The sequence below is a fragment of the Melopsittacus undulatus genome, chromosome 4, assembly GCF_012275295.1.
Source record: "Melopsittacus undulatus isolate bMelUnd1 chromosome 4, bMelUnd1.mat.Z, whole genome shotgun sequence".
NCBI lineage: Eukaryota > Metazoa > Chordata > Aves > Psittaciformes > Psittaculidae > Melopsittacus > Melopsittacus undulatus.
In genome coordinates, this window is record NC_047530.1 from 78,529,751 (window position 1) to 78,542,792 (window position 13,042).

The window sequence follows — 13,042 nt, forward strand, 5'->3', positions numbered from 1 at the left end:
CCTGGTGGTATTCAAGGCCAGGTTGGATGAAGCCTTGCATAGCATGGTTTAGTGTGAGGTGTCCCTGTCCATGGCGGGGTGGTTGGAACTAGATGATCTTAAGGTCCTTTCCAACCCTAATTATTCTATGATTCTAACTGAGTGCAGATTATAAAGCCAATTGTATTCCTGCTGAAACAATGGGATAACTCATTTATTTCAATAGGAATACATGAGATCCTATTATATTTTCTTTTTGATGTCTATGAATGAAGCATTTGTTTCTAAAGCAATTACCCAATCCAAATACCAATGGATCACTATAAGATCATATATGTTTAACAGATACAATATTTGGACACAAAAAATTCTCCAGTGCGATTTCTTTGCCACTGGTTCAGATCATATAATTTCTGGTTTAACTGAAGAAAAAAATCAAATGAAATAAAAGCAAATTAATATAACAGAAAGTAATTGCATCAGACTTAGAAACACTTTCCACCCAGCTAGAAGATTATGAGTGGAATTATAGAATCTTAGTGATAGCTATTTTTCACATGCTTCATTCTAGCTAACCCCAGGGTAGATCTGACTGGGACACTACACTACATTTTCTTGTATTGTAGTCTTTCCAGTATAAAGCATTTTAATCTTTGCTATAGTAAATCACTTGTTTATTCTCATTTTATACTCCTTTTCACCTGTGAAGATTTGTTCATCTTTGCTGGACCTCAGAGCAGTTTCTCCCACAAAATTGCACTGTGTGTGAATTTCTTTTGTTGCAGATTTTTGCCAACTGTCATCACACTTAAAGTGAGGAGTGCTTAAAGCAGGGGAAGGTCATCTTTGGAAAGTAACTTGAAATAAAACTCTACAGAGTGGTTTATGAATTTTTTCTGACTTCTTAAAAAATATTCTTTAAAAAGAAAAAAAGAAATCAAGAAAATAAGAGTCCATGGAAATGAAGAGACAGTAACCTGATTGCAGTTCATATCCTGCCAGTGCCACAACAGTGAACCCACCACATATATACACTAACACTTCTATTTATCTTCAGCGTGCCTCTCCTGGCTCATTTGAAAGCAGTTGGGCCACAAGTATGTATCATCAGCTTCTTCCTCGTGTAAGAGTGGGAATATCCTCCAAACCTCTGAGAAGTCCTCAATGTTCACACACAATGTCAGGACCTGTGCTGGTCCAGGAACACATCAGTGGCTCAAACCTGAGGCTGCCTCAGAGACACATAGCCCAGAGAAACATAGTAACCCGTCTTCCTTGGAGAGGAAACAGACTGTGGCCAATTATGCCCAGCACAACCATTTCCCTTAAAGTCAAGTAAAAGTAATCAGAGAGTCTTCCAAAATTTCCCAAAGTGGTAACTACTTCTTTCATTCTGAGTAAGTCACTTAGGAAATAAAATTTAATGCAAAACTAACTCAATACTTTGAAAATCCAATAAAGATTCATGTCACATTTCCTTTTCAGAAGAGAGAACTGATATTTGAAATTTTAAGTGTGTATTTCAAAGAAACAGTAAATAGCAGCTTTTTCATCAGAAGCCCAAAGGAAAAGGAACTATCCAGACAAATGTGCACTACTTGGGAAACTAACTCTTGCTGTTGCTGTAATGAAAGTATAAATATAGCACACTACAAATGTATAACTATTTATTTCTATGAGCAAGTTTGATATGGCACAGCCAAATAAATTAAGATTGTATGGCTATGCAGAACTGAGAGATTCTCTAAGATACTGCATTGGGTTTTTTGCCTTTTCTTCAGAACTTTGTCTCGATTTCTCTTTAAACCTTTGTCTTGTCCTATTTGAAGACCTATGCTCCAGGGTTATATCTTATCAGTTAATTAACTTTTAGAATGAAAACATAGCAAAAATGACTATATAAACTTTTGTTCATATATATCAAAGCCAGTGTCAACCAATGTGGTTCTTGTGTACTTAATCCAGGAGATTTATAATCAAAGAATCTCATCTTCCATTTACAGCCTGAGGCAAAAGCAGGTCTTGCAGAAAGATGTAGAAAGTGGCAAGGTTTAGTAGAGCAATAACATTGCTCAACAGTTTAAATATTGGTCTAGCTACTAAACTTTATGCCATGAGGTTCTGCCAGTACATTATTAAATACCAAGACTTCATCCATGATTTTCACTTCCTCAGAATAATGCAAGATTCATTTCAGAAAAAAAAACCCTGTACTGTATGTGGGATTTTTTCCAAAACCCCCACAAACCCTTGAAGGTAACACTATTCTTCAGTAGATTAAGGCAATGCTAATGGGGAAGTATGGAGAGTGGGTGTGTAATGTATCAGTTCTTCTGAAGAAGGAGGACTGATACATTACACACCCACTGAAAAATAATGAACAATTTAGCAGCGACATATTAGAAGCCATGAAAACCAGGCTTTACAAGGTCACTATCAACAAGGAGTAAAGGAGAAACCAATTAGGCTGGAAAGTTGGAATCAACAAATAAGAAAGAGAAAGATCCTTGGAGGCACCTTTGATTTTTATTTCACTGGCTCTTCACCCAACATCAGCCAACCTCATTGATGTGCATTAAAAAAAAATCAGGAAAAAAGACAATGTTTGAAAATCATTTTGAATTCACACAGTTTAAAATCACAGTAAATGACCCAGCAGTAAAAAGGATGAAATTCAGAAAAAGAGTAAAAACCGAATAGTAATTGGAACCTGAGAAGATGATGCAAGGGCTGGGAGAATGCAGAAGCCTCTCACTTAAGTCAAAGCATGCCTCTTCCCCCAGGTGCGGATCAGGCCCTTGGGCTTCTAACTCCTGTCATTTCAAAAAAGCTGTGGGATCTGGCACTGAGATATACATACATATATATGGGTGTATATATATGTTATAATTTACCACCATCCCTGATTTTTTAACTTATTTTTTTTAGAGCAGGGTTAAATCTATATGGGTTTGTTAAGAGCCTCTCAAGGAAGTTTCACTAAGAACAGTTTTTAAAAGTCAAGAAAACTTCTTATCATTTCGTTTCAATGAAATGCAAGAGAACATACTGTAGATTTAGATCATCAGTACTTCTGATTTACTCACATTTTCAACATGAAGACAGGCAATTCCCATATATAACTTTATTCCAAAGCTGTGACATTGACTTTTACTAAAAGTTCAACTGCAGGGATATTGTTTTTGAGGGAAGATGAACGAAGAAAGGATTTCTCATAGATAAGATAATGAACTGTCAAATGCAGCTTATGAAATACTACTGTTTCAAATAGATGCTCTGGTTTAACATGGGTTGAAGTAGCTTCAAAAATTATGACTAGATCATTATGTAGCACACTGACTACAAAGCTTGAATTACTTGTTTATTTCATAAAACATTAGGTATGTGAACCAAAGGCATTCCCACAGCCTTCCATGCAGGGATCAAAAGTAACGGGATAATACTAAATTAAATACAACACATGGAAGGTGGCTGATTGGAATTTGTCAAAGCATAAAGAAAAAAAGCATTGACATGTACTATTAGTAAAGTTACCAGTTACACCAAGGTAAAAATACGTAAGTTGTTCTCCAGCTGTAAATAACAAAGGAACACACAAAATGACTATTTTAATTACTAACCCACTGTCCTAAGTACTCATACAACTGTAAAAATACAGTGAAGCTTAAAACAAACACCCCAAACCACAAGATTATCTCCAGGGAGTGATGAGAATCATGTACCCATATACAGGCAGAAAATAATCTTCTTTTTTTTTTTTAACTTTGTAGCAAGGTTTTTTTCTCATAAAAAGACAAAAAGATGAGCTGCCAATGTTGATATGTCTGCTACCAATAAATGAGAAGTCCTGATAAGACTACAAGGTTTTTCACTACAGTAAACACGGAAGAAAAGGTGACATTCATATGAAGCTTTGTGCAGATTCTTGTATTCTATGTTGTCCAATATAACGGAAGTCCATTTCACAGTGCTATATAAAATTATTCTAGAAAAAATAAGTGTCCACAGATGGTAGGGACATGGGTTAGATTTAAGTTAAAAGACATAAGATTGACAGTCCTCTTCCAGCAAAAGAATGAGCAAAGATTGCGAAGAAGTGAACAAATGCTTAACTCTCAGTTTCAAATGCTTACCTACCTTTCTATCACAGATGTTTAAAATTAAACTTAATATGCTTTCCATTATGATTACAGTGGAATTCTTCAGTAACAAGCCCGAATAAACATGTTATATGTAATCACCTTCCAAAATCAAATTATTCTTTATCAACACAAAATCTGCTAAACCTACAAAAAAACACTGAATAAATAGCAAACAAAAGTCACCTGGTAACAATATTAACCTATTCTTTTCAGAACAACCTACATAAGGAAATAAAAAAATGGGACCTGATTTTTCTCCCCACAAGACAGCTGTACTTTGTCCCAGTACTGCCAGAGGCAGTGCTCGATGATGCATTCATATCACTCCCCTGAGGCATGATGGCTGCTTCATCATCTTTACATTATACTTCAGCTAAGATAACTGAGGTTTTGCAATAAGGCTATATTGTAAAACCATATAACAATCAACTAAGCATTAAAAAATAGACTGCAAATGTTTACATAGCTATAGCATTAACATATAGTTTTGACTGAAAGCCTACTGTAGCCAATATTTAACAGATGAATTCATGTGACTGGTACAGTAACATAAAGGGATAGAGCTCTTCTGGAAGGACGTGCAAATGATGGTGATATGTTTTATTTTATCTACAATTTATAGACCTTTTCAGTCTTTGGGCTAATCTGTAGAGAATGACTGAACTACTGAGTGCTCAGCTGATTATTAAAAGGGAAAGGAACATACATGCTATGCTGCAAAAAGAACCTCAAACTAGGTGAGCTCAAGAGCAAGCAGGAGAACACAATTCACACCACTCCACTGGTGCTTTAGGAGCACAGAATGGCACAGGAAGTATAATTAATTCCTAGACTGACTGGTGAATTTAGTAAAGATGGTCTGTCAGGGTGGGCACAAAGTAAACGCTACTTAGACAGACTGTAAGCCATGAGGAGAAACCACCATCAAGGTGGAAGGCAGGCTGAAAGAGAATGACCATTACATTCCATGGCTAAAAACACTGGACAGACAGGGAGACTAATACATTCACATGAATATATTTGCATTAAAGCTAAGTAAGGTGTCATGGAAGGCTGGGCTGGTAGGGGAAAGTAAATTGAAGAAAGGTGCAGTTCAGAAAAAAGACCAGTGCCAAAGCAAAAGCCCTTCTATATCCAATTCTATCCAATCCAGAGGAACCTTGACATGCTTGTGAGGTAGGTTGATGCCAACCTCATGAAGTTTAACCATGACAAGTGCAAGGTCCTACACCTGGGTCGGAGCAATCCCAGGCACAGCTACAGGTAGAGAAGAGATTCAGAGCAGCCCTGCAGAGAAGGACTTGGGGGTGTTGGTTGATGAGAAAATGAACATGAGCCAGCTTCAGTGTGCACTTGCAGCCCAGAAAGCCAACCGTATCCTGGGATGCATCAAAAGGAGCGTGACCAGCAGGTCAAAGGAGGTGATCCTGCCCCTCTACTCTGCTCTTGAGAGACCCCACTTGGAACATTGTGTGCAGTTCTGGTGTCCTCAACATAAAAAGGACATGGAACTGTTGGAACAAGTCCAGAGGAGGGCCACGAGGATGATCAGGGGACTGGAGCACCTCCCATATGAAGACAGGCTGAGAAAGTTGGGGTTGTTCAGCCTGGAGAAGAAAAGGCTGTGTGGAGACCTCATAGCAGCCTTCTAGTATCTGAAGGGGGTTATAGGGATGCTGGTGAGGGACTCTTCATTAGGGACTGTACTGACAGGACAAGGGGTAACAGGTTAAAACTTAAAGAGGTGAAGATTAGATTGGATATAAGGAAGAAATTCTTTACTGTGAGGGTGGTGAGGTACTGGAATGGGTTGCCCAGGGAGGTTGTGAATGCTCCATCCCTGGCAGTGTTCAAGGCCAGGTTGGACAGAGCCTTGGGTGGCATGGTTTTGTGGGAGGTGTCCCTGCCCATGGAAGGGGGAATTGGTACTAGATGATCTTAAGGTCCTTTCCAACCCTAACTATCCTATGATTCTATGAGAGGAACAGGCACAACCATGGTATGGATAAGCCAGATCAGCTAAGCTCGGTCAAAAGCTATTCATTGACCTCAAACAAACAAACAGCAACATAAAAAGGTGGAAACTAGGTCAACTAAGGATTAGCGGAAGACTGCAGCACATGCATGCAAAAAGCTGAATTGAGCAACTTGCACTACAAGCAACAAAGGATCCTTCTGCAAATGTGGTAAAAACCAGACACTCTCCACCCCACCTCCCTATAAACTTGCCTAAACTTGCACCACCCATTATTGAGTGGATCAGCTGCAATCACAGAGGTGTTACAGCTAGCAGTTAAAAACAAGTCAAGATCTCAGGCCTGTTAGTCCTCTTTCAGGGAAACAGCTGTCAAGGATAAGCAGCTGTTTTGAAATTGTCTGTCCCAGTGAGTCCTGGCTTTAGGAGACTTACAGAAACCAACCTTGATTTGTCAGAAATTAGCATCTTTGAGACCTCATGGAAGAAGTGCAACTTGTCAACAAACACTGTGCCTATCCTTATAACAGCTCTATTTATATTTTATTTTAAGATGACAGATATAGAATTAAAGGGCCATCAGCTTATTTTTGATTTGCACAAAAAATACTGGAAGAAATTATTATCCAGCAGATAACTAACCACCACAGATAATAAAAGAAAACAAAAAACCCAAACAAATTAAAAAAAATTAAAAAAAATTTAAAAGAATTAACTTTATTTCTGTAATAGCTTGATGGACTCAGAAAGAAAAGGAAGAATGGTAGCCTCATTTTAGAAAAGCTTGTTTCCTTCCAGACAAAAAAATTCTAAAAATGCTCAGCACTGTGAATCCTAAATGACATCCAAATGACTTTCTCAATAATTAAATTATAATACATCAAAAAGCACATGCCTGTAGCTGTTTGAGTCGTGTGTGTGCATTCTAACCATAAGTAAGTCCATAAGCAAAGATTGGGTGGAGTTGCCATAAAAATACATAGTATGCTTAGTACTAAAGAAAATCTCTGAAACAGAAGCCTTTTGCTTTATGATTATCTTTAGACCTGATTCACCGCTGTTTTATTACTGATTTTTGTTATTGTATCTGAATACAATTTGATTTTATGAGGTCTTAAATATTACCTTTATAAACATTTCATGGGATGTTGACTCTCTTATCTGAAAATTGCTTATTTGCTTATTGTATCTGTTCATTGATACCATTGCAATAGCTTATTTTTGCATTAACTTCTTTGTTGAGTCTAGTTTATCTTCTGAGAAAATCCTGGGATAGAATTTTTAATAAGAAACCCTTACAAAAAGAGATACAAGTGTAGCTGTTAAAGACATTTTCCCTTGCAGTGTTCAGCTGCAGTATAATTCAATCAGGGAGTTTATGCCAGTAACTGTGAGACTTCAAGAAAGTACTTTGTTTATTGTTTAATCAATATGATTTGAGAAACCCAGAAAGGTTTTAAAATAGCAAGCTAGATGCTGTACACACCTCCTGAAACTCTACCACATTTTCGGACTTCTGCTCAATAAATGCTCTCCATAAACCATTTGCTTCCACCATTCTTACCATGCAAACTCAACACCAATAAAACCCTGTAGATCCGTTAATTCAACATATTAACTTGTCTTCAAGTAATGGAAGAAGAAGACGACTGCACTGGGAGAATATATAACAAGATCACTGGGCTACCCCAGTCCTACTTGACAGGTTAGCTAATTGATAGTTATACTTGCATACCCATCACTTCTACTGTAGACCTGAGAGTCTGCATTCCACAAAGCCCATACTCAAATTTTACTGAATGAAAGCCTGAGAATTAAGTGTATTTAACTTCTGGAAACACAACAGATTATTTTTTTCACTTACAGTAAATATTTAATACTTGCAAAACCATAGCACCAACTGCAAATTGCTAGTACATTTCGTTATTATTAACTTTGCCCCTTGGAAACACCAGCTCTCAAGGTCAAATGAAATACCGTAATCCTTCTAAATTTCTTTCATGGTTACTTTCGATATTTACATTTACCTGTGAAAATCATCTCACTAGGGAAGACAGGAATCTTCAAAGTCTTCAGATAAGGCAGTTTAAGCAGAGACATATTTTGCCCCGTTTCTCCTCAAAATGCTTGAAATTGGAAAGCATGCTTTCATACCTGATTTGCAGAGTATTTACTTTTAAGTAAGTTTTAAAAAAGGTAAGATGCATATTCTAAAACCAAAAATTAATAAAAAGCAGCCATCTTCCTATAAATGCTAAAATTAATCATCACGATGAACAGATAGAAAGCAATCCATCTCGTCATACCATAGAGCTGATGTAGCTTTTCCTTTCATACACCACAGAAGTTAATTATTTTGAGCAGATGTGCATAGATTACATGAAAATTTATACTCCATGAAACTACGCACTAAAGATATCATTTTTTTAAAGCACAAATGTTCTGAGGTTTGTTCACATGCAACTTCACTAGCAACATGGGTGCTGGTGAAAATCCATGTTGCAGGCAGTGATTTTTATGTGCCCCACTAACCAATCATTTCAAAGTGATACTGAAAAAGCAGTGTTGGTCATAGCAGCTTCTCACAAACATGGTGTGTCTTTGCCTGTCATGGTTTAAGCCCTGCCAGTAACTCAGAACCACACAGCCGCTCGCTCACTCCCCTCTCTCCTCTTATTCCCCTCTTATTCCTCTCCCTGCTCCCACAGGTTGAGACAAGAACAGTCCAGTAACTATGGTAAAACACAAAACCACTACTGCTACCACCAATAATAATAATGACAAGGGAAATAACAAGGGGAGTGAATACAACCGCTCACCACCCGCCAACTGATACCCAGCCTGACCCAAGCAGTGATCTGGGCCTTCCAGGTAACAGTTTATATAGTGGGCATGATGTGCTGTGGTATGGAATACCCCTTGGGCTAGTTTGGGTCAGGTATCCTGTCTCTGCTTCCTCCTGGCTTCTCCTCCTCCCTGGCAGAGCATGAGACTCAGAAAGTCCTTGGTCAGAGTAAACATTACTGAGCAACAACTAAAAACATCAGTGTTATCAGCGCTGTTACCAGTCTGAAAGGCAAACACACAGTGCTGCACCAGCTACTAAGAAAGAGAAAAATGGCTGCTATTGCTGAACCCAGGACATTTGCCCCATCAAATTCCCAGTGTGCCCCAAGTGAAAACTGCCATGACCACATCACATTCTCTGGGGGTTTAAAATGCAATAGAAGAGCTAAATCCCTCAAAATCTCCTGAGTTCATGTCTGCACATAGCTGCTCAGTTCTGACGATCAACTTCTGCTTAATTTTCTCACCTATCTTTAATAAGTACCTATTGTTAAGATGCCCTCCCAGAGCATGAGGAATAAAATAAGCCAGTAGCAAAGGCTTGCAGGCAGAAAGGGCAGAAGCTGTGGAAGCCCATATATTCCAACTACACAGCAGTGGTTGGGAGTGCTGCCCTCTCACTTTATACATCCCCTAAGGATGTGCTGATCTACTTCACCCTGAATTAAACAAATGTTGAAGTAGATGGCCTTTGACAAGCCTATTACATTTTAATAGGCCAGTTATATTCCCTCATACTGCGTACCACTAGTTCAGGCATTTCCTCTGCCTACACAAAGACCAAGATAAAAACAAAGATACAGAAAGTTAATATTCAAAAGACAGTAGAAGAGAGAGAACTTCAAATTTCAATCACCTTTGGGCACGTATCAAAGAAAACAAATACATGATTGCAGGACTAAACTTCAGTGAACTGTCAAGAAGAAACAATAGTACTGATCCGAATTGACCAGAAATGCTATAAAAAGTAACATTTGCTACAAAGCTCCATATCCAAGATCCAAATTTGACATGACAAAATGCCCTTCTTCAGGAAAGCTGCCAAATACCAGAATATATTATTCCAAACTTTCTTTATTTCACAAAGCTAATATCAGCAATCCTTTCATAAATGATGCACACACTAAGCAAAACCACTGGCTGCCCGGAAAAGAATTGACTTTAGAAAAATCTTTGTTAGAAAGTGACATTTTTTTCATTACTATCTATTGCCATCAGAGTATAGAGATGGCTTTTTCTCGTGCAGTAATTTTATTCCAGTGGAATTCCAATTTTTTGGATGAAGTTTCTCTTGATTTATTATAATATAAAAAAGACGGAATCTTCTCCCAAGTCTTTTGAGAAGCAAATCAATGACAATACTGTTAACAAAAGGGGAGAAGAGGTGTTTCCAATGGGAAAACTGCTCAGAAGTATTACTGCTGGAATCATCAGACTGCTTTAGAAAGTGCTAAACACACTACTCACTATTTTTAATATTTCTGAACATATTTAGAAATGGTGCCAACAGAAAAAAACACCACTTGTCACATAAAGCAAATGCAATATTGATCAGTTCACAGTTACCTGATGTATTCTTGCAAGAGCAAGCGCAAGTGCTTCGTAAGTATCCCTATCACTTCCAGTTACTTTCAAATGGGTGCACAAACGTGACAGTAGAGTAAAATGCTGGGAAATTTGAAAGATAGCTTCAGCCAAGGTTATTCATTTATTTTTTAACTAAATCTCATGTCTAACACCTCTACCACAGATATAAAGCTATTGGAGAAACATTAACATACAAATTCAGGTTCAATGAACATGACATCAGGATTCCTTTTGCACCTTTGTGGCATGTCACATTTAACAAATCTTCAGTGCCTGAGGATTTATAGTAAGCCACACAGATAAGCTCTGCCATTTAGGATGCTCATATTCATGTAGAGAATTAGTGCTTAATTATCCGAAGAAACCTGACTCTGTGATTTCCAGTAAGAAGTGCTTTCTAACTAGTGCAGAATAAGGGAAAATGCAAACCACAACTTTCAGCAAGCTCCTTTGAATGAAATTCCCCAGACAGTCCAAACTCTTGCAGTCTTACAATGAACAATATCTGCTACAAATTAAACTCTGCATCCCCTCAACATCTCTCTTTTTCCTTTATCAATATTTGGTTTTGTTTATTTGTTGGGGTGTTTTTTATGGTGGTTGTTTGGGTTTTTTTCTTTTTGGTTTGCTTGGGTTTTGGGGTTTTTTGGGGGTTTGTTTTTTTTTTTTTGGGGGGGGGGGGTGGTGTATTCAAACAACCAACAATACTTTAATTTCATTGATTTAAGCAGAACCAGCATTTCAACCTAGAACTGTCCATTTCTTCAGCTAGGTAAAATAAATATTACACTAAGTCCCTTTGATACTACTGTACTGTAATAAGCAACCAGTCTTTATCCTTCCAGTTAATGAGTGGAATTTCTCACAAGCTTATATTACACTTGACTGAGATCATTATGGACAAGGCAGAGGTTATTCTGGTAAAGACTGGGAGAATAACATCTCTAGTGTTTTCCCAATAACTAATAGTACAAAAGCTTTTTAATAAACTTGCTTATTGTTTTGGTCATGCATCAAGGTTTTCCATTTTATAGTGTCTATTTGAAGTCCTCCTTAAGGCCATTTTCCAGAGAACCTGGATCTTATCCTGCTTAGCTCAGATGAATTTTTTAACAATTTCCCTATGAACCACAATGGCTTTGGCACAGCTTATCTTTGGAGTTGTAAACAGCACAACCACAACAAGAAGGAAATTAAAATTTTATAAAAGCAAAAGTAGATCTAAATCAGTACTGGATGGGACTGCTTGCACCACGGAGAGGTGAACAAGGGACAAGAAAATTTTATATAAAATAGCAAAAAGAAAAGGAGACCAAATGGGACTCAAATGTCTTAAGAACAAAGGATGATTCAATTAAATTAAAAATAAAAAAGAAACTAAAGTAGCTTACTCTCTGCAGGAGAGGTATGCCTGACACTGACAGAGGTGAAAAGATTAGGAAGAATATTGAAAAAATCAGGTATTATTACAGGTAGTTACAGTGACAGTTACATAAGTTCATATAAAATATTAAGGATTATAAACCTCCATATTTCAGGTTCTAAGTCAACAAAACTCAGAGTTTTAGAATGAAATGGCTCCTGCATTTCTGATAAGAAGCACACAAGGCTGTATGATCAGGTCTATTTACAACCCACCTGTAGCCATAGAAAAAATTTCTGTTACAGAATCATAGAATCAACTAGGTTGAAAAAGACCATTACAATAATCAAATCAACCCTTATCCCAGCACCGCCAAGTCCACCACTAACCCATGTCACTGAGGACCTCATCTACACAGTTTTTGAACACTTGCAGGGATGGTGATTCCATCACTTCCCTGGGCAGCCTGTCCTAATGTCTAGCTACAATTCTGGTGAAGAAATTCTTCCTAATATCCCGTCTAAACCTCCCCTGGCACAACCTGAGGGCATTACTTCTTGTCCTATCACTTGTTACTGGGAGGTCAGTCAACTCCATAGTTCATAACATCCTCTGCACAAACCATACAGCATGACCACCCAGGTCTCCTGGTTCACATAATGAAAATTTCCCAAGATTTGTATGAAAAATCTAAATCAACTGTTCATAGCCAGCATTTTAAATGACTGAAAGCTGGTTCTAAAACTAAGTCATAATTGGAAGGGCCTTTCTCCAGTTTAAGGGAGAGATTGCTCTTCATTATGTCTCTCATTATGTCTTTCATCCTCCTGAGTAAGTCTCAGCACAGTTTGGTTCTTCTTGGACCTCTTTCATCTACTATACTCTGTTTAATGACAATCCATCATTTAAAAAAGGATCCCAAAAATGACTTTCACCAACGATAGTTGCTTAGATCATACAGACTACACACTAGATGAAAGAAATCTTAGGAGGACCAAAGAGAGCTGAACTTAATCAGATGGATGAAAGACAGAATGAAAATCTATCTACCCTTACATTTAAAAAGGAGTTTCCTTCAGATAAGATGACCTCGACATCTCTCTGTACCTGTTAAGTATGGTGTGAGTACTGTCAGATCATTTGGGGCTT

The 13,042-nt window shown here is 37.7% G+C and overlaps 1 protein-coding gene across 1 annotated transcript in view; it reads right to left on the bottom strand.

Moving 5' to 3' along the window:
* Positions 1–13,042, bottom strand: part of THSD7B (thrombospondin type 1 domain containing 7B) — a 280,685-nt gene that overhangs the window by 121,708 nt on the left and 145,935 nt on the right. The window lies entirely within an intron of this gene.